This window comes from Choloepus didactylus, chromosome X, assembly GCF_015220235.1.
Source record: "Choloepus didactylus isolate mChoDid1 chromosome X, mChoDid1.pri, whole genome shotgun sequence".
In the NCBI taxonomy this organism is placed as follows: domain Eukaryota; kingdom Metazoa; phylum Chordata; class Mammalia; order Pilosa; family Megalonychidae; genus Choloepus; species Choloepus didactylus.
In genome coordinates this window covers 158,201,252-158,224,354 of record NC_051334.1, presented here as the reverse complement: position 1 = coordinate 158,224,354, position 23,103 = coordinate 158,201,252, and the positions used below count along the sequence as shown (strand labels likewise).

At 39.0% G+C, this 23,103-nt stretch overlaps 1 pseudogene; it reads right to left on the bottom strand.

Annotated features, from left to right (window-relative positions):
* LOC119522416 overlaps positions 1 to 19,395 on the bottom strand; it is a 39,462-nt pseudogene extending 20,067 nt beyond the window's left edge.
* Between the last annotated feature and the right edge of the window lie 3,708 nt (positions 19,396 to 23,103).

Genomic DNA, 23,103 nt, shown 5'->3' with positions numbered 1-23,103 from the left:
GCTCTGCAGTTTGGGGAGCTTTACTTACTGTTCTATGCTGAGATCTCAGCCATTCCAACCATTCCAGACTGGTGCACAATGTGTGTTCAGTCACAGATGCCCCCCTTCAGTTTTTCCAGACTATTTTCTAGTTATTCCTGGCTATTTACTAGTTGCTCTAGGGGACTAAATAAATTCCACACCTCCATATGCTGTCATCTTGCCCCATCCCCTCTGACAATTTCAGTTTTGTTTATTGTAGTCTTCAGAAAGCTAGCTGGTACCTTTTAACATTAAGAAGACTTGTTTTAGGATCTGGCTACCTCTGGATCTTTTCTCACCCTTTGTCCCACTGCAGCCCAGGTCTTTCTGGAATAGTGAGAGTTATGATCTGGGTGGTTACAACATAATCTGAAAATCTAAAGTTCCTCCTTTTTTTTTGTCATTTTCTGTTTCTTTTTGTTGCTGTTTCTTCCACTTACAATTTCTGCCTGTTTTCCCCTGTCTTGAAAGGAATCAAACCCATAGTTTTATAGACACAGTATTCAGAATCTCCCTTTGCAGCTTCATAAACCCAGTGCACATATTTCTCTCTTCCTTTATTGGTGGTGAGGAAGCCATCTGTATTTTATCATACTTAGAGTATTCCAGTCTATGAATAATATACTATGGAGAATGAAAATGGACAAGCAACAAAACTGTTCAGTTTATGGGCAGGACTGAGGAGGACCTATAATATGAACTTTTTATTCTTTAACATATTATGTATGCATGCCATGGTTTGTTTATCTTTCTCATTAACTTCATTCTTTCTTCCAATCATCTGCAACTGTTAAGCTTCTTTCATTTGTGAGCTTGAGGGAGGCCATTTTGGGAAGAGAAGGCTTCCCAGGATGGAAGTATAGAAGAAGTCCCCTGATTAGGAAGGAGGAGTTGGCTTTAAGCATCAAGGACTTTGTTGCCAGTGCTCCATGTCTCCTGCTCCAATTGCTTGTCTGATACCTCAACTGTTGCTTTTTCCTACTAATGTCTTGATTTCAATGTTTGCCTCAATTTGGATTCATATCTTGTCTTTATTTTTTATGTCTTATGTACCTGCCTGCTATTAATTTTTGCATGTAGTAGATATTGAATATATATTTCTTAAAATAGTTAATATATTCTTTGATTCCAGCTTTTGCGATCCTTTTATGGCTTATAAGGCTGGAGCCCTTGGCTGAGGACTCCAAACTTCATCCTGAACTCAGGTTGTTGTGTAATTTGCCAGGGCTGGTAAGTTCCTTTCTGCTGTGGTCCTTCTCTTCACTCCCAACACTGCCTCAGTTTTCTAGAGTTCTAGTTCCTTATTTTGCACAACTTGCTGACTTGCTGTATGCTGACAGTCCAATGCAGTAATATAACTACAATGTTCACAGTAAGGGAACAAAACAAATCTGAGACACACAATCCTGTTTACACTTTTATTTTGAAGGATAATTATACCTTCACTTAAGTAAGACCCTATGCCTTGAGTGAAGATGTCAGAACAAGAAAATGTTGACTAAGACTGGGTTCCTGCTGTGAAGTACAAGATGCATGAAATTCTAGCATATGTACAGAAATTTAAACCCATCATTTACTGACAGACAATAATTACTTTAATGAAGTCAGGAGACTATTTCAAGCAAGCAATTAGACTTAACAATAAAATTGTAAACAAGACCTTAATTAATGAATTTTGAAACTGTACTTCCTACCTCTGTGGATGCCATGAGCTATAAAAAGAATAAGAATAGTATTTACTGGGTATATACATCATGCTGGGCGCTGTGCCAGGCACTTTGCATATATCATCTCATTTAATCTTCACAACAATTCTGTGAGGTAGATACTACTATTATTCTTTCCATGTTGTAGATGAGTAAACTGTGGCTAAAAAGTTTTTTTTTTTTTAAATTCACTCTTATTAAAATATATTCACATACCATACAATCATCCATGGTATACAATCAACTGTTCACAGTATGATCATATAGTTGTGCATTCATCCCCACAATCTATTTCTGAACATTTTCCTTACATCAGAAAGAATCAGAATAAGAATAAACAATAAAAGTAAAAAAAGAACACCCAAACCATCCCCCCATCCCTCCCTATTTGTCATTTAGTTTTTGTCCCCATTTTTCTACTCATCCATCCATACACTAGATAAAGGGAGTGTGATCCACAAGGTTTTCACAATCACACTGTCACTCCTTGTAATCTACATTATTATACAATCATCTTCAGGAGTCCAGACTACTGGGTTGGAGTTTGGGAGTTTCAGGTATTTACATCTAGCTATTCCAATACATTAAACCCTAAGAGGTGTTATCTATATAGTGCATAAGAATGTCCACCAGAGTGACCTCTCAACTCCATTTGAAATCTCTCAGCCACAGAAAGTATTTTATCTCATTTTGCATCCCCCTTTTGGTCAAGAAGATATTCTCAATCCCATGATGCTGGGTCCAGATTCAACACCAGGAGTCATATTCTGCATTGCCAGGGAGATTTACACCCCTGGGAGTTGGGTCCCACGTAGCAGGGAGGGCAGTGAGTTCACCTGCCAAGGTGGCTCAGTTAGAGAGAGAGAGGGCCACATCTGAGCAACAAAGAGGTACTCAGGGGGAGACTTTTAGGCACAATTATGTGCAAGTTCAGCCTCTCCTTTGCAGTAATGAGCTTCATAAGGGCAAGTCCCACGATAGAGGGCTCAGCACATCAAACTGCCAGTCCCAATGTTTGTGACAACATCAACACCATTCCAGGTGAGGAAGTCCAACACTTCTGCACCTTCCCCCAGCTCCTCGGGGTGGAGGGGGGGCTGTAAATATATCTTTTATTCTCTGCCCAAATTACTTTGGGATGTGTCACTATTTCACTCTAACCTATACTAACCTACTGTATCTCACTTCCTATTCAAAGTTCCATGTAATTGTGGTGTTTGAACAAACTGACTGTAGAGTTATACTGTTTAGAAAATATAGATCCTGCACCAAATAGACATCTCTTCCCTTGGTCTCACATGGAAGTTGAAGTTTTAAAACACAGTTTTGACCCTTTGGCCAGTTTGCCCTAGTCCTAACCAGATCTGCTTCATTCATATCACTAATTGAAGTCTGGGCTCTTTTTCTGCTTTTTTTTTTAACAGTTGCTGTATGCACTAATACTGACATTCATATCTGCTGAGCTCTAGCTCTGAGTTTCAGGTGTCTCAGAGATATGCATTGTTCCAGAGACCAATCAGGTTATACATTAAGGGATCAGCATCTCAAAGTTTAGAGATAGGCATTACAATTCAGGAATAGAGTTGACTGCTGTAAGAACTTACAATCCAGGGACCATCACAATAGTCATGTCCACATTAGGCTATGCTCTAAGATTCAATTCTGAGTTTACACATTGTAGTTAGTCCATATTGGTGAGGCATTATAGTGTTTACCTTTATTTCTGGCATACTTCACTCAAATACTGTGTACAGGATTCATTCACCTCATGTGTCTCACAGCTTCACTCCTTCTCATAGTTGCTCAGTATTCAATTGTATGCATACGCCACAGTTCACCATTCTGTTCCTCAGCCTATGTACCCTTACGTCACCTCCACCCATTGCAAATCGTGATTGCTGCCTCCATGAACACCAGTTTGCAAATGTACATTCATGTCTCTGCTCTCAGATCTTCAAATGACATACCCCATAATGAGGTTGCAGGACCTTATGGTCCCCACATACTTAACTTTTTGTGGAACCACCACACTGACCTTCAGAAAGGCTACACCATTCTACCTTCTCATCAACAGTAGATAGGTACATCCCTCTCACCATGTTTTCTCCAACAATTTAATTCCTATATATATTTTTCCTACAATTTTATAGAGTTATATTCACATACCATACCTTTATCCACAGTGTACAATCAGTTGTTCATGGTATCATCATAAAGTTGTACATTTATCACCACAATCAGCACTTGAACATATTGATTATTACAAGAAAAATTGTTTTTTTTTTTAGCAATGAGAAAGATGATAAAAAGAAAAATAACATGTCATACAATACAATATAATAGTAAGGACAGAAAATCACACCACTACCAAGAATCCCATATTCCTCCCCTATATCCCCCTCTCATATACACTTAGCATTGGCATATTGCCTTTGTTACATTTAATGGAGGTATATTACAATGTTACTGTTGACCATAGACTCTAGTTTGCTTTGATTATGTTTTTTTCCCAAATACCATCCCTTTTTCAACACTCTACATGGTTGACATTCATCTGCTCTCCCACATGCAAAAACATTTTTATATTTGTATATTTAGTAAGAGTCATTGTCCACTCCAGTTTTTGCCAAGTTATACAGTCCCAGTCTTTATCATCTATCTTAACCTCTGGTGTCATACATTCTCCTATCCCACCTCTTTCAGCTTTACTCACAGATATCTTTGTTCAGTGTACTTACAATACTGTGCTACCATCACACAGTATTATGCTATCTATTTCTGGATCTATACAATCAGTCCTTCTAAACATTCTGTAGTCCTTCAGCATCAAATGCCTGATCTCTACCCTCTTTCTATCTCCTGGTTGCCTGTGTTGTCAGCTTTTAACTCCCAGAGTTTGTTCATTAATGTCTGTTCATATTAGTGAGACCATACAGAATCTGTCCTTTTGTTTCTGGCTAACTTCACTCAACATAATATCCTCAAGGTTCATCCATGTTATTATATGATCCATGTCTTTGTTCTGTCTTACAGCTGCATAATGTTCCATCATGTGCATATACCACAGTTTTTTATCCACTCATCCATTGATGGACATTTGGGCTGTTGTCATCTCTTGGCAATCATGAATAATGTTGTAATAAACATCGGTTTACAAATGTACGTTTGTGTCTTAAGTTTCAGTTCCTCTGAGTATATACCTAGCAATGGAATAGATGGGTCATACAGCAAATCTATATTTAGCTTCCTGAGGAACCTCCACACTGTCTTCCAGAGTGGTTGCACCATTCTACATTCCCACCAACAATGAATAAGTGTGTCTCTTTCTCCACATCCTCTCCAGCACTTGTCATTTTCTGTTTTTTGGATAACGGCCATTCTGGTAGGTGTGAGATGATATCTCATTGTGGTTTTGATTTGCAATTCCTTAATAGCCAGTGAAGTTGAGCATTTTTTTCATGTTTTTGAGCCATTTGTATTTCCTCTTCAGAAAAATGTCTGTCCATGTCTTTTGCCCGTTTTTTAATTGGATTGTTTGTCTTTCTGTTATTGAGTTGTAGGATTCCTTTATATATGTGGGATATTAAACCCTTATCTGATATGTGGTTTCCAAATATCATCTCCCATTGTGTAGGTTGCCTTTTGACTTTTCTGACAAAGTCCTTTGATGTACAAAAGTGTTTAATTTTGAGGAGATCCCATTTGTCTATTTGTTCTTTGGTTGCTCGTACCTTGGGTGTGAGGTCTAAGAAACCACCTCCTATCACAAGATTTTTAAGATATTGCCCTACATTTTCTTCTAAGAGTTTTACAGTCATGGTGCTAATGTTTGGGTGTTTGATCCATTTTGAGTTAATTTTTGTATAAGGTGTGAGACAGGCATCCTCTTTCATTCTTTTGGAAATGGATATCCAGTTCTCCAACACCATTTACTGAAGAGGCTTCTCTTTCCCAGTTGCTTTGGCTTGACTGCCTTATCAAAGATCAGTTGCCTGTAGATGCAAGGGTCTACTTCTGAACATTCAATTTGATTCCATTGGTTGGTATATCTGTTCTTATGCCAGTACCATGCTGTTTTGAGCACTGTAGCTTTGTAATATGCTTCAAAGTCGGGTAGTGTGAGACCTCCCACTTCGTTCCTCTTTCTCAAGATATTTTTGGCTATTCAGGGCAACTTGCCCTTCCAAATAAATTTGATTATTGGTTTTTCTATTTCCATAAAGTAAGTTGTTGGGATTTGAATTGATATTGCATTGAATCTATAAATCAGTTTGGGTAAAATTGCCATCTTAAATATATTTAGTCTTCCAATCCATGAACATGGTATGTTCTTCCATTTTTTTTTAGGTCTTGTTCAATTTCTTTTAGCAGTTTCTTATAGTTTTCTATGTAAAGGTCTTTTGTGTCCTTGGTTAAGTTTATTCCAAAATACTTGATTCTTTGGTTGCTATTGTAAATGGGATTTTTTAAATTTCCTCCTCTTGTTGCATATTACTTGTGTATAGGAACACTACAGATCTTTGCATATTGATCTTGTAGCCTGCCACTTTGCTGTATTCATTGACTAGTTCTAGTAGCTTTGCTGTAGATTTTTCTGGATTTCCTACATATAGAATCATGTCATCCTCAAATAGTGAAAGTTTTACTTCTTCCTCTCCAATTTGGATGCCTTTTATTTCTTTTTCTTGCCTAATTGCTCTAGCTAGAACTTCCAGCACAATGTTGAACAACAATGGTGATAGTGGGCATCCCTGTCTTGTTCCTGATCTTAGAGGAAAAGCTTTCAGTCTTTCCCCATTGAGTATGATGTTAGCTGTGGGTTTTTCATATATCACCTTTATCATATTGAAAAAGTTCCCTTCTATTCCTATCCTTTGAAGTGTTTTCATCAGGAAAGGATGTTGAATTTTGTCAAATGCCCTTTCTGCATTGATCAAGATGATCATGTGGTTCTTCTGCTTTGATTTATTGATGTGGTGTATTACATTAATTGATTTTCTTGTGTTGAACCAGCCTGGCATACCTGGAATAAATCCCACCTGGTCATGGTATATAATTCTTTTAATGTCTTGCTGGATTCAATTTGCGAGTATTTTGTTGAGGATTTTTGCATCTATATTCATTAAAGAAATTGGTCTATAATTTTCTTTTTTTTTGTAGTATCTTTATCTGATTTTGGTATTGGGGTGATGTTGGCTTCATAGAATGAGTTAAGTAGCTTTCCCTCTTCTTCAATTTTTCTGAAGAGTTTGAGCAGGATTGGTACTAATTCTTTCTTGAATGCTTGGTAGATGTGAAACCATCTGGTCCTGGGCTTTTCCTTTTTGGCAGCTTTTTAATGACTGACTCAATCTCTTTACTTGTGATTGGTCTGTTGAGGTCATTTATTTCTTCTTGAGTCAATGTTGGTTGTTTATGCTTTTCTAAGAAGTTGTCCATTTCATCTAAGTTGTCTAGTTTATTAGCATATAGTTGTTCATAGTATCTTCTCATTATCTCCTTAATTTCTGCAGGGTAAGTTTTATATTTCCTTTCCCATTTCTGATTGCATTTATTTGCATCCACTCTCTTTTTTTTTGTTAGCCTAGCCAGTGGTCCATCAATTTTATTGATTTTCTCAAAGAACCAACTTCTGGTTTTGTTGATTCTCTCTATTGTTTTCTTGTTCTCAGTTGCATTTATTTTTTCTCTAATCTTTGTTATTTCTTCCCTTCTGTTTGCTTTGGTGTTAGTTTGCTCTTCTTTCTCTAATTCCTCCAGGTGAACAGTTAGCTCTTCAATTTTTGCTCTCTCTTCTCTTTTAATATAGGCATATAGGGCAATGAATTTCCCTCTCAGCACCGCCTTTGCTACATCCCATAAGTTTTGATAAGTTGTGTTTTCATTGTCATTTGCCTCGAGGTATTTACTAATTTCTCTTGTAATTTCTTCCTTTACCCACTGATTTTCTAAAAGGATGTTGTTTAGGCTCCATATGTTTGTGAAGTTTATGACCTTCTGTCTTATTTATTTCCAACTTCATTCCATTATGGTCTGTGAAAGTGTTTTGTATAATATCAATATTTTTAACTTTGTTGAGACTTGCTTTGTGACCCAACATGTGGTCTATCCTAGAGAATGTTCCATGAGCACTTGAGAAAAAAGTGTATCTTGCTGTTGTTGGATGTAGTGTTCTATAAATGTCTGTCAAGTTTAGTTCATTTATCATACAATTCAACATCTCCATTTCTTTAGTGATCCTCTGTCTAGATGTTCTATCCATTGATGAGAGCAGTGTACTGAAGTCTCCAACTATTACTGTAGATCTGTCTACTTCTCCTTTCAGTGATCTCAGTGTTTGCCTCATGAATTCTGGGGCATTTTGGCTTGGTGCATAAATATTTATGATTGTTATGTTTTCTTGATGAATTAACCCTTTTATTAATATATAGTGTCCTTCTTTGTCTCTTTTAATTGTTTTACTTTTGAAGTCTAATTTGTCTGATATTAGTATAGCTACTCCCACTTTTTCTGGTTGTTGTTTGAGTGAAGTATCTTTTTCCAACCTTTCACTTTCAGTCTTTTTTTTCCTGGTGTCTAAAGTGAGTTTCTTGTAGACAGCATATAGATGGGCCCTGTTTTTTAATCCATTCTGCCAGTCTGTGTCTTTTTATTGGGGAATTTAATCCATTTACATTTAGTGTTATTACTGTAAGGGCAGTACTTTCTACTACCATTTTGTCTTTTGGAATTTATATGCTGTATCTTATTTTTTCCTCTCTCTCCTTTTACCTTTCCTGATAATATTCATTTCTGTACTCTTCTCCAACTCTCTCTCTCCTGTCTTTTCCTATCAGCCTGTAGCACTCCCTTTAATATTTCTTGTAGTGCTGGTCTTTTATTCACAAACTCTCTCAGTGTCTGTTTGTCTGAAAATGTTTTAATCTCTCCCTCATTTTTGAAGGAAAGTTTTGCTGGATATAGAATTCTTTGTTGGCAGTTTTTTTCTTTCAGTATCTTAAATATATCATGCCACTGTCTTCTTGCCTCCATGGTTTCTGTGGAGAAATCTGTACATGGGCTTATCGAGCTTCCCTTGTATGTGATGGATTGCTTTTCTCTTGCTGCTTTCAGAATCCTCTCTTTGTCTTTGACTTTGGACGATCTGATCAGTAAGTGTCTCGGAGTAGATCTATTGGAATCTATTATATTTGGGGTATGCTGTACTTCTTGAACCTCTAATTTTCTGTCTTTTATAAGAGTTGGGAAATTTTCAGTGACTACTTCTTCTATTACTCTTTCTGCCTCTTTTCCTTTCTCTTCTCCTTCTGGGATACCCATAACACATATATTTGTGCATTTCATGTTGTCACTCAGCTCCCTAAGACCCTGCTCATATTTTTCCATTTTTTCACCATCTGTTCTTTTGTGTGTATGAATTCAAATGTCTTGTCTTCCAGTTCAGTGATCCTTTCTTCTGCCTGTTCAAATCTACTGTTGTGTCCCTCTATTGTGTTTTTCATCTCCTCCATTGTGGCCTTCATTCCCATGAGTTCTGCCATTTGTTTTTTCAAATTTACAAATTCTTCTTTATGGTCATCCAGTATCTTCTTTATATCCTTCATCTCTTTTGCTATGTCTTCCTTCAGCTCATTGAATTTATTTAGCATTAGTTGCCTCAATTCTTGTATCTCAGTTGAACTATTAGTTTGTTCTTTTGGCTGGTCCATATTTTCATGTTTCCTGGTATGGCTTGTTATCTTAAGTTGACTAGGCATAGATTTTCTTGATTAGTTTATTTTGGAGCTTGTTTTCTATCTTTTACCCAGGGGTTTTCTTGTTGGTTGGCTTTGTTCTCTGGCCTCTGTTATTCAGTTCAACTTATTCTAGACCTCTAACTTAAGTTCTATTTAGTTGATCAGAATTTTTCACCTCTGTTTTTTCTGTTTCTTGCCCTGCCTCTATGTAGCCTTTTTATGAGACGGTCTCCTCAGATATGGTTGACCCCAGTCAGATTTTCCCAGTCTATTGAGGCCCAGGTCTCACTGAGAGGGTATGGAGTTTTCCTGAGAATGAGACCCTCCTATGAGGCCTTTAGAATCAGTGCTTTTCCTCTCCTGTCCAGCAGGTGGCGCTTGCCAGCCCGCAGCTCCCCCACCAGTGTAAGGAGGTATGGAGACTTTAGTTCTCCTGGTGACTCTGATCCTGTCAGGGGCATGGCTGACTAAAGCAGGGATCTGAATTCCAGCCCCTGGGGGCTGAGTTCCCAGAAGAAGGACTGCCAGTTGAGCTGTACCTCCCTCCACTCTCCCAATCCTAGTAACTCCAGTTGTCTCTCAGGGGCACTATTCCTTTCTCCCCTCTCCTCTTTGGGGCATCTCCAGCTAGATTCCTTGGTCAACCTGAGTTGCCAAATAAAGACTGGGGTGCAGACCTTCTTCAGAAATGAATCCAGAACTTAAAGATGCTGTGGGTACTCTGTCTACCCCCAAGCCCAGCCTATTCCCTCAACCTGGGCTTTCTGATAGAAAATAACCACATGTTACTTTTAGATTAAAAAAATAGAAAAGAAAAACAAGGAAAAGAAAAAAGAAAAAAAAAAAAGAGTCCCTTTTAAAAGCCTTTCCCTAGCCTGGAAGTTTTGTTAGTGTCAGAATAGAGCATTTAAAGATGTACTTTGGTCTATTGTCTGATAATTACTCTCCAACAGCTTCAATTCCACCCCTGCAGGGGGCTATTGAAATGCAAAAAGATGAGGAATCAGTGAGAACCCAGAAGGGACAAAATGTAGGGAAAAAATGGCTTTTTTGGAGCCTGGGAATGGGTGCCCGCTTTTATGTGCCCCCTCTTCTCGTAGCCCAGCCCATCTTTAGCACCCCCAGCTCCCAAAATTAGTTAATTAATTTGTTAATTAGTTCTGCATTTGAGGCTGGGTTGAGCCCCTCTTCTTGCCCTCAGCAGATTGCTGTTTTTTGTTTTTTTTTTCCCCCTTTCAGGGAGCCAGCAGCAAGACAGTCTGTGAGGTCTGGGTGGGGAGGGGCACCAGACCCCTGGTCCGGGGAACTTACAATATTCGCTGCGATCTCAGCTTTTCCTCCAATTCCAAACTTGTGTCTGATGTGTGACTGGTTACTAGAGACCCTGAAAACACTGTTTCATATAGTTCTTGGGTAATTGCCAACTGAAGCCCTGAAGGGGGAGGAGGGAAGGGACTCAGAGGCATGATGGTCTGCCTTCTGCAGAGGCAGCAGCGGCAGTAGCTGCTGCAGGCACCTGGGGCAGGGTTTTCCCGGCTCAAAGGTTTTTAAAAAACATTTCCAAAAAAAATCACACAGGTTAGTGTAAATGGTGGATATGTTCTTCAAACCTGGGTTAGTTTGACTCCAAAATCCAACCCCTTGGTCCAATATCCTTGAATTCCTACCTCAGACATATTCAGCAGGCTCATAGAGATACAGATTGGCAAGATCTTGTAACTCTTTCCACGTACAGGATATTTATTTCCAGAGTAGCTTAGCACTACTCCTATTAGCTGTATTGGAATCTAACACTGATTATGTGCCAGGAGGTAAGGAGAGATTGTGAGGGTGAGTCCAAAGAAAAATTGACATAAATTTGTGAGACAAACTGCCTTAGGTGTAGGTTTTAAATGCTTTTATGTAGAGAAGGACTAGTTCCCTCAAGAATCTGGGAAGGAACTGCCTCTTCCAGCAGTGGAGGATCAGAGGAATTTGGAAGTTCTAAGTTCTCAGCCTTGTGAATATCTGCTCCAAAGTCCCTATCTCATGTCTTAAGGTCCCTGTCCTTCTCCATCAGTGTCCTTCCCTTAAGGTAAGTGAGTTAACAAGATGAAGCATTTAATTGACACTGCAAGTCTGCAACATTTACAATCAGACTCTAGATTTTGTCTGCAGCCATAACTGCCCTGTGCTTGTCGAAGAAGAGAGACCACTTTGAAGCTGCCAGGGAGACCTTAGGGTTCTTTACAAATATCCTAAAATGTATGTTCATAGCTTTTAACTTCTTTTCCTCCTTTAGGTATTCAATTTAGTTCTGTTAGGAAAAGCCACATGATACCATGCTATTTATAATCACTTGTGTTCACATAAGGACAAATTGCAACAGCCATTTGATCTCCTGAGAAATTGCCCTCTATCTGTACTTTATTCCATGCCATAACAGGTGATAATTTGGATGATTATGATACCACTTTATGCTACAGATTACTTATTCCCTTTTCCTCTCAGCAAGGAGGTTGTCCTTGAACTCTATATGGACAATCTCAGATTCCCATTTTGAAAATCTGTTTCCTGGGGCCACTTAAGGAATAATTACTGTATCAGTAAGATCCCATTGGAAATAAAGAGTCAAACTAGCATAATTCATGGAAGATGTAATTGTGAAGGGATTATTTACAAAGATGTAGGTGTAGAAAAACTACAAGAGATGATGTAGTAACCCAAGGATAGCAGAAGTGAAGATGCTACCATTCTCATGCCCATGGAATGCAGAGAGATAGCAATTACCAGAACCTGGAAGGAGAGAACTTTGTAGAGGATCCCATCTTGAGAGGAGCAATGATTTTAGGATTAGGGACACAGCCATGCCAGAGCAGTCTGTCAGGGAAGAAGTCAGAGGATTAAACACACTGACTATTTTCATCCTTCCCTGTGATCTCCTAGTGGGCTCACTATTGGTCAAGTCCTCCCAAAACCCAAAGAGCAGAGAGCCAACTGATAAGGTCTATATAGGTCAGCTACCCAAGGCAGACAGCAGAGTGAAGGCTGGAGAGTTTATCTACAGAAGCAAATGGAGGAGATAGGTCATACAATGTATTAATAGAACGGCCTCATCTATCAATGTGCTCTGCTTAAGTTCAGATAGCTTTTCACAATTTTTAACTAAGCAGAAAATATAAATCCTTCACTATGTGGGGACTTTCTGCCTTTCTAAATAATAATGACAAAATGGTTGTTTACTCTCTCATGAACATTTGATAACGCAGTCACTATTTTCTTTATTCTGCTGAATTTAAGTCAGAGTTAACTTGACATTTATATAACTGTTAGTCTTCTCAGGGTAATAGTTCAGTGATTTCTAAATGTAACTAAAATTTTTCTAAAACCTTCCATTGTTTTCTCCCATTTCTCAAGAATTTCCCATTTCTTTAAAAAAATACCCCAAAATGGAAAACTGGAGTCATTTTTGTCCTATCCATCTGTTTGTCTAAAATCAAATCAGTCACCTATTACAATTAATTCTTCCTCTAATTTCTTTTACAACCCCAATTTCTCTCTCTCCTATTGTAACCACTCTAATGCAACCCTTTATTATTTCACACCTGGATTTTAGTGATAGCGCCTTAATTGACACATTAATCTTCTTAGATCTCAAGTTTGAACAGGACACTGCATTTTCAAAATCCTTCAATAGATCCCCACTATCTATAGGAACAAGGTCACACTCCATAGCCTGGCATTCAAGGATTCAAGGCCCTCCACAATTCAATTGTCAACTTCCTTTCCAATCGTCTCACAGAAGTTTCCCCAGGTAACTCTGCTCCAGTGAAATCACTCAACTCTTTGTGCCCTGGAACTGCCATATGCATTTCCCCTTCAATGCTTTGGCTTAAGTTCCTTCTTCTTGGAAAGGCCTCTTTTTTCCTCTTCAATTGTCTAAATCCTATCCTTCATTTAGGCTCAGCTCAGCTACTGTTTCCTTTAAGGCTGCTTGTATTCTTTCCTTTGTGAACTCTTCTGCATTCCAGTAGCACCTCCTATCTGTGAATAGACATAGTAATACTAGTACTTACTATCTAGTGTTGTTAATAATAGCATGACTACTCCTTCATAGGTTTGTTGTGAGACTTATACTTAATATATGGGAAAGATCCTAGAATAATGTCCGGTGCATACTAAGCTCTCAATCTTACTTTGTGCTTTGTATTATTACTTTGCTTTGCATGTATATAGAATGCTTTCCCAATTAGATTATAATCTCCATGAGAGAAGCATATATATTTTTTTAGTTAATTGTATTCTCAACATCTAGCATAAAGCCTAGCAGAAAATGTGTGGTGGTTTGGAGCTGTGTACTGCAGAAAAACATGTTCTTAAATGTAATTCATTCCTGTGGGCATGAAACATTGTAAGCAGTACTTTTCGGTGAGGTGACTTCAGTTAAGGTGTGGCCCACCTCTATTAGAATGGGTCTTAATCCTGTTACCAGAATACTTTATAAGCAGAATGAAACTCAGACAGAGAGAAAGAAAGCCACAGTAAGCAAGAAGCTGAACACGAATGGAATCCTAAAGAGAAGGGAGAGGCCGAGAGAGGCAGGACCAATCATAGCCAGTTCAGGTGCCAGTCACTGGGAAGAAAAAATCACCTTGTTGATGCCTTGATTTGGACTTTTCCTAGCCTCAAAACCGTAAGTTATATATCCCCATTGTTTAAGCCAGCCCATTGCATGGTATTTGCTTGAGAAGCCAAGGCAACTAAAACAGAGTGAGTGAGAATAAATGATTATTGTGTGGTAGGTGCTGCTGCTGTCGATGACGATGGCAATACCTGCGACCCTATTCTCCTCTGCTTTTGGAAGATGGCTACAATAGTCATACATTTATAAAATCATAGATTGTATTGTAAAGCTGGTAAGTAGCTTAAGGCTAATTTAGTTCAACAACATATGTTTATAGATGCTAAAACTGAGGTTCAAGAGAGAGGAAAGGATTTGACCAAAGCTATAGAATTGCCAGTTAATGACAGAGGCAGGGATAGACTTCAGAACGTATCTCAGACCTGTGAATTCAACAACTATTTATTGAGTGCCTACTATGTACCAAGTACTATGATAGATGTTAGGGACATACTTGTGACCAGGATAAAGTCCCTCTCTTCATGTCATTTACTTTCAAATGGTGGGGGGAAACAGAAATGAACATATAAACAAGAAATGCAAATAATAATTTGATAATTTTTGTGAAGGAAATAAAAGAGGATGGTGCAAAAGACTAACAGAGTGAAGAATTAGGTAAATTAAGTCTTCTGAGGTGACCGTTAAGTCTTCTGAGGTGACTGTTAAGTTGAGTATTGAATGACAAGAAGAAAACAACAAGGGAAGATCTGTGACAAGATGGTTCCCAGCACAGGGGACATTAATGTAAAGACCCTGTGGTGAGAATGGGCTTAGTGGATTCCAGGAAATGAAGGGTGGACAGTGTAGCCAAAGTATAGTGCATCACTGAGACAGTGGTAGGATTTGTGGCCAGAGAATAAGGGACCAAGTCACGCAGGGCTCTGTAGGCTGTAGTAAGTTTTGTGAAACTTTTTATGTTTTAAAATGATCATTCAGGCTGCTATGTGGAATAATAGACTGTAGAGGGAAGGACAAGAGTGTGTCAAAAATAATTAACTAAAATTTGTAACTAGACAAAATAGGTTCACTGAAAGAAAAGTGCTGTGCTTGACTTTCTACTCTCTGGGCCTTTATACAACTTGTAGATTGTCGCCAAGTTGAGAGGCAAATGCATTTTTTCCATTCCCAGTATGATAGATAACCCCAAAGGTTATAGTTATTGTCTTGTCAGATATAAACCAATTTGTGTCTAACCCAACATTATCCATAAACATTTAGTTTTTCAAATGATCTTTGGATTAGATTTAAAATCTTACCTCATTATTGAATGTATTGGCTGAAACTTTTGACATACACTTATTTGTCTATGAGAGTCATGATTTTATCTTTTACTTTAACAGGTGGAAGCAGGAAGAACAGTTACAGAACTATTGCAGTAGTCCAAGTGAGCCAGACTAGGGTGATGATAATGAAGACAGTTGGAAGTAACTGGATTCCTTATAGTTTGGAGGCAGAGTCAACAGAACTTCTGACTGATGGAATGTGGAGAATCAGGAAGAGTAGTCAAGAATGATACTTAGGTTTCTGGCTTGGTAACTGGTGGTATCATTAACTGAAACAGGGAAAATTGAGGGGTGGACAAGTTTGGCAGATCATGTGAGGTAGAAAATTAAAAGTCCAGTTCCAGATATGCTTAGTCAAAGGTGTCAATTAGTCATTTGGAAACATGAAGTAGGCTTTGGGATATATATAAATCTGGAACTTAAGAGGGGATTCTGATCTAGAGTCATTAGGATTTAAGTGGTATTTCAAGCATAGGTCTGGATGGAGCTGGAGTTCTTAAGGGGTTTTAGAAAAATGAAAATCATTAGGCTCAATTACATATTCATTACATTTGAGTCAGGGCCAGGAAATCTCCATTTCTGTCATGTGATCCAGGTGGTGATTTGACCCTGAGAAACAGTGATCTAGAGCAAAGATTAGCAACCTCTTTACTGTAAAGGGCCATACAATTTCTGTTGCAACTACTCAGCTCTGCTACTGTAGCAAGAAAGCAGCCATAGACAGTATGTAAATAGATGAGCATGGCTGTGTTTAATAAAATTTTATTTATAGATCTGAAATTTGAATTTCATGTAATTTTCACATGTCACAAAATACTATTTTTCTTGTGATTTTTTTCAATCATTTAAAATGGGAAAAATCATCCTTACCTCATAAGCTGCACAAAAACAGACATTGAACTGGGTTTGGCTCATGGGCTGTAGTTTGCTGACACTTGACATGTGGGAATATAATATTAAAATTTCCTTTCTGTTTATCTTCTCCATTAAAATTTCTATTTTTGTAATTCTATAATGTAATCATCATAATGATACTTATGTAGCTCTTTCTTCATGCTGTTCTAAGTGCTTTACATATATTGTCATTCGATTCTCAAAAAAATCTTTGTGTTAATAATAATAGTCGAATAGCATTGTTAGTATCTGCATGTTATATGCGAGGCAATTGAGGTACTACACAGAGAATTTGAGTAACTTGCCCAAGATCACACAGCTGGTAAGTAGCTGAGCCAAGATTTTACTCCAGGCAGTTTGCTTCCCAAGTCTGTCTCTTAACCATTGTGTGTACTGTTTCTCATAGATTAAAAGCAATCTCTCTCTCTCTCTCCCTCTCTCTCTCTTTCATACACACACGCACACACATAACTTACAAATAAAAAAATCCACCTATTAGGGAAGCAAACTAAAAAATACCTTTATTATTAGTGTAGGGTAACAGTAGTTTAGAGAATACTCATCAAAAACATAGGGGCTAAATTTATTAGTCAAATCTCTTGTGTATTCCTCTGTGCTGTTTTGAAATTATTTGCTTATCTTGAAGGAGAAGCATAATTTTACCATTAAGGTGCTGGTAGACCTCCAATGATCAGAACTCTTAAGATCTGCTCATAGCATGTCCCAAGCCACACTCTATGTCCTGGGCTATCTCACTATACTTTTAAGTGTTGTTAGATCTTTAGCATTATGAAAATTCTTTTGTATCAACCAAATTTGCTCATTCAAGAAATCCTGGTCTTAAAAACTAGAGGAATTGCTGACAAATATAAGCATGTTAAACAATTTTGAAATAAAAAAGTGGGATTGGCTCTAAAAGGGGAGCATTTTAGAACTTTGGATTTCTACATTTTATTTGCTTAAAGGAAGGCATACCTCTAGCTGCTCGCTGCTCACCCTGATGGAGTGAGGATTTCTGCTTGTTAAGTGGCAAAATTTCAATTATCTTTATGTTTTTGTGTGATGCTTTGTGGAGGAAGGGTGAGTTTGAAGGCTAAGTTATTCAGGGCATGTGTCTGTTTAATTTTTCCCCTAAAATCTCTTATCAACTCTGGCTCCAAATCTGTTGTGTTTTCTATAATATGTCCAGGTAAGAGAAAATAAGATACTAGGGAAAGGTCAGTGTGGGTGGGGGGCATGGGTGCTGCTGTGCAGAAATGTTCTGCTCTGTCTCTTCTGGAATATGGCAGATAGGGAGGGGTGCCACTGTTGCCAGGGTGCAGTCACAGACACAGAGCTTTAAGGCCTGCAGGAGGAGGCAGTGTCAATTCCAAAGAAGAGAATTCATCTCAGCTTGTGTTCTTCCACCCTCACCATCCACTGTAACCTGCTTCTTGGATATAAATATGGTATCTGGGATATGTGCGTGGCTGGGGATAGAGAAAGAGACGCCATACACAATGTGTTTCATCTTAGCTGGCACCAAGGGAGCTCTGTGGAGGTTTCACTAAAAACCAGTGGAGGAGAAAGAAGATTTTTGCAGAATGGCAAGTAGTAGAGCTGTGTCAGGGAAGCCAAAGTCAGAAAAAAGAGAAGATCTTAAACTCTCTGAAATGCTCTGGGTGCATCTCATTTGACACAACCTCCCCTGTCCCCCACTAAGTGTGTTCCCACTTCCTGCTTTTGTAACCCTTATTTAAAAGCTGTTGGATTGTTATGCACTGGAAGCCCATGAGGTTAGGTGAGATGGGGATAATGCTGGGAGAATTTGAGCACAGTGGATCTTACAAAGGGGAGTTGTTTGAATAATGAAAAGCAAAGAAAACAATAGGAGTCCAATCACCAGGAGTGGGGGAGAACATATGAGCCCTGTAACAGTACAAGATAAATGCTGGAAATGGCATGCAAAGCAGCTGTGGTTTCTCTAAAAGGGGGCTTTTGCTTTATTTTTCATCTCTCAAAAGGTGACAACTTACAAAAACTTCACAGCTCCTATAGGCTGCTTGTTCTCAAAGGGTAACAAATTATTTAGGAGTATGATGAACAGTTCATCAAACTTGCCTCCAACAGAGTTGCTGCTTAGGCTTAGAGTAATTGACCAGGAGCAGAAGGAGTTGGGCCCTCCTTTCCTTAATGATTCTTTTACTACTTGCCCCCCGCCCATGGAGGGGGGCAAGAGTGGGAGGGTGAGGATGACTGCCTTGTGTGGCTCTTTCATCCCGAATGGGAAGAACATTCAGAAACAGCAGAAAGCAGGTCATTCCTAAGACTGGCCTGCAGGAGGAGCCAGCTCCCTTTAGTGGAACAAGCTCTCTTCCGAAGGGAGGGCTCTTACCTGGGAGGGCTCCAAGGAGCCTCAGCTTCTGCACTGAATCATAATCTCCCACCTGGTGGAGCAGGCTGCAGGTGCTCCCAGGCCATTTCAGCCTCCGCTTCCCGGGGGTGCTTTTGGGGTCTGTACAGAAGACAGCTGTCTAACAGAAAGAGAAGTGTGGTGCAGCATTCAGCCGCAAAGTTATACTTCCAAGCAGCTGAACAGCCTTGTTTTACCACCAATCCTTTCTCCTTTCTCTCTTTCTCTCTTTCTCTCTCTCTCTCTCTCTCTCTCTCCATCACACACACCCATACACACACGAGCATGTGTGCACACATATACTTAATAGAAATGGTCAAAGGAATGGGTCCAGCCTTTTGAAGACGGATTAAACACTGAGTAGGCAGCATCTTTTTAAAGGCAAAGACAGAAAGGACATGATCAGAGTTTATAAAATCACTGACAGAATTGGAGGAAGACAGACAAGAAATGTTCCTGGCCCCAGCTTGATCTGTAGATGATGTGAGAGACAATATAACATAGTGCTTAAGTGAATAGTCTCTTTAGTCCATCAGGCATGGGTTCAAATCTGAGCTCTGCTCCTAAGCTGTTTGATCTTGGACTCTTTGCATAACCTCTCACATCCACAGTTTCTCTGTCAGTAATTTGGGGATAGTAGGGCTTACACACAAGGGTAATGCGATGATTGTATGAGCTAACTTACGTCAAGTGCTTGGCCCATAATAAGCATTTGATAAATGCTAGCTATTACTGTTATTATTTATGCTGTTAGTATATGCCTACATTTTGTCATAGATCATATGGGGGACTGGGTAGAAGAATTTGAATGGCTCTGGGAAAATCTACTCCCTGGGATAAGGATATGTGTTACTGATGATGGAGGCAGGAGAAGAGCATTTCCATGTCCAGATCATACATCCTGTCTCTTCTAGGCACTGGATGGCTTTTCTCATCAAATTGCTGTTGCTATGCTAAGAACTTGGATGCTCTCTCCCCCCTTTGCCTCCTTCCTCTTGCATTCTGGGGGAATTTTCTGAAGTGTTATGGAATGTCTGCTTTATAACAATGGATTCTATTATTAATGGATTTGCATTGTATTACTAAGCCTAGCTGGTCAAAACTTCATTAACTACCATTCCAAATCTAATTTCACTTCACACAAAGAAGAGCGATTTAGTTATGCAAAATAATAATATTAACAAAAGTAAATAATAATAATAATATGTCCCAGTTGACTCCTGTTCTTCCAAAGATTTAGAAAAGCATTTAGTACAGTTATTCCTAATATGCTAACCATCAGCTCTGAAACAGTTCTGTGAAAAACAGATACAGTCATTTTACTCAAAGAAACAAATTGAGATGATAATTCTGACACTACCTGCCTAGCAAAGTTAGTGTTGGACTAACAGTCCTATTACATTTTTGCAATTGCCTCTTTTGACAGAGAACATTTTCTAAATAGGACTATGCTCTGTCTTCTATGAAGTGAGAAAAGTTGCAAATTTGAGGCCATCATATGCTGGGGACACAGTAGCTCAGTTGCTAAGGGAGCCTGGCAATTGTGGCTGGAGGACAGCAAGTTTTCTGTTAGCCAATGAGCCCAGGATAAGGTACAGATAATCTTCAAGCTTCTGCATTTGAAGAGCAAGGTCTCTGTAGCCAGGAGACTTCCAAATGCCTACTAATAGGTTATGGCTGTTTGTTCATTCATTCATTCACCAACACACCCCAGGCATCTGCAACATTCTAGGCAATGGAACTAAAGAGATGATAAAATATGGTCTCTGACCTCAAAGAGCTTACAGCATACTCAGGGAGAAAGGCACATGTAATGAGTCTAAAGTAAGATGCAAATACTGGGTCCTCCATACCATCTGCCTTTAATTATATGACCAACTTCATCCAGAAGAAGGATTTGATTTGCTCTCCATAGCTGTTCAGGGCAACACCAAGTCCACTAGGTAGAATAAAAACAATGCTACTTTTCTAGTGCTGTATTTGTGCCAGCCACTTTATACATATTACCTTATTTAATCCTCACAGCAACCCTATCTGCTAGATGATATTATTCCCATTTTCCAGATGAGAGAACAGAGGCTCAAAGAGGTTCACTGATTTCCCCAAGGTTACACAGCTAAGAAGTTGCAGAACCATGATTCTAGGTCTGTCTGACTAAAGGGTAACTGCTCTTTCTGCTATATCCTGTGCCTTTTGGATTAGTAGCACCTCCCACTCCACTGGTTGGGAGATTTTGAGTCAATATAAGGGAAGACTTTAAAGTATGAAATAATTGAAGCTAACAGATTTTTGAAGTAATGAGGTCCCTGTTAAGCAGAGGCCAGCTGCTATAGAGGAGACTCTTGGACTGGGTGGAAGGTTGTACTGGAGCAGTGATTTTCAAAGTATGCCAAGGGTGGGGGCAAGCTCTGGGATGCCCATATTCACCCCTTCTTCAATAAGAGCCACTTGGTGCTCATATATTATGATAACAATAAGACACTGTTTTATAAGATTTCTGTGTATTCATTCACTTATCATCACAACAGTGTTCCAAGGTAGGTACTACTGTTATCCCCATTATACAGATGGCAAAAGACTGAGGCATGGAGAAGTGAAGAAACTTATCCAAGGTTCCACAAATGGGGTAAATGGTGGATCTGGGATGTGAGCCCAGGCTGTTTTGCATGAGAGCCTGTGCACCTTAAGCAGTATGCCAGCCAGCCTCTCAAACTCATCGGAAATACTATTTCTTTAAAATAATTCATATGATATGGATACAATTTTTGAAAATTACTGGAATTTTATCCTCTGGTGGTTTCAAGTTTCATTGGTTCAACAATCATCTTCCACACTGGGTTGGTCATGAATCCCCTGTGACTCCTACCCAGCTTAGACCTTGTCCTCAGCTACTTATTGCAGAACTGAGTCTTGCTCTTGTCTCTGTTAAGCCAGTATGTGTTGGGATTGACCCTGCTTGTGATTCTGACAGGGTTTCCTGTCTCTGGACTTTATACCCTGGCTTGCAGCACCTGGCTATATTAAGATTTCTACCCACTAAGACTGGCTGATTCATTGGTCCCAGTTTTAGCATAATGTAGGATTAAGATTCTTTGGACACAGCTGGCAAAATGATAGACCATGTGAGCCTGAGGAACCTCCTTAGGGAGGACTCTTCCCAAGGAAGGAGTGAGCTGGAGTGATGAGCCTGACCCAGTAAGAAAGCCCTAGCCTTCAGAGCAGAGGGGCAGTCACTGGGCACCATGGTTGTTTGTCTCTCAGATTCATCTCCTGGCCTAGATCACCATGGACTCATGCTTCAGTGCTGCAGAAAGCAGGGGAGATGTGCATAAAAAAAAACCAAGGGCACAATTTCATTGTAAACTCCCTGAAGGGGGGAGAATCTGAAAGACAAAGTTATCAATATGAACTGATAACCAAAGCTGTTCAGAGTGCAGTGCTTGGATTTCTGGTGAGTAAGGATTATGAGTTTTATTGGAATTGCAGAATAGAGGAAGAATATGGTTTTATCTGTATGTGTCAGGGGAAAGAAAACCAAAGTACAACTCTCAAGAGAAATATACATGGCTAGAATGTGGCTAAATGTATACAGACTACATATAACCCTATTGTTAGAGATTCAGTTTCTGTAACTTCAAAGTGAAGCTATTAATACCTACCTTGCAGGGTTGCAGGGTGGATTAAATATGAAAAAATATATATAATTACATGTGAAATGCCTATCTCAGTGCTTAGCACATAGCATTGAAGATGGAAAAAACCATTAATTATAATAATAATAAATAGCAATATAATATTGTTACTTTTAATAATATTATTATTATTCTTAGCACCTGCCAAATGTAGTTATCCTAAGTAGCAATGAATAGGAATCTAGGAACAATCTGAATTGTGGTTGTGTTTTGTTTGTCAATACTAGCTTCAAGAGCTTAATCCATGTCGTCTTCCTATTGAATATCCTTTGGATGCTGTTTCTGCCTTACTATGTGGGTAGGGAGTTCTCAGAGATCAGGAATTTCTCTCCCATAAAATTAGAAACTTGCTACTGGAGACTTTACTATCAGATATGAGACTACCTTAAAGCTAAGTACAAGCATCCACCATGGATTTTAGGTCTCCCTGAGGACACGGAAGGATCTGTTTCCCTACTTTGAATATCCAGAACACACAGGTGGTCATTTGGTGCAGTGTTCCTGAATGGAATGAAGTAATTGAATCCTCCTTTTTATTACTGGGTAGTAACTTGGTATAACAGCTTGGCTGAGCTAGAATAATAAGGAAGGAAGGGACAGGAGCTGCTAGGGCCCAGAAGCCTCATCATAATTGAGGTTCTGTGCAATATCATAAACCATTTAACTCCAAATATTTTGCAACTAGCCAATGTTCCCAGACACTGCCCTGAGATTCTTTT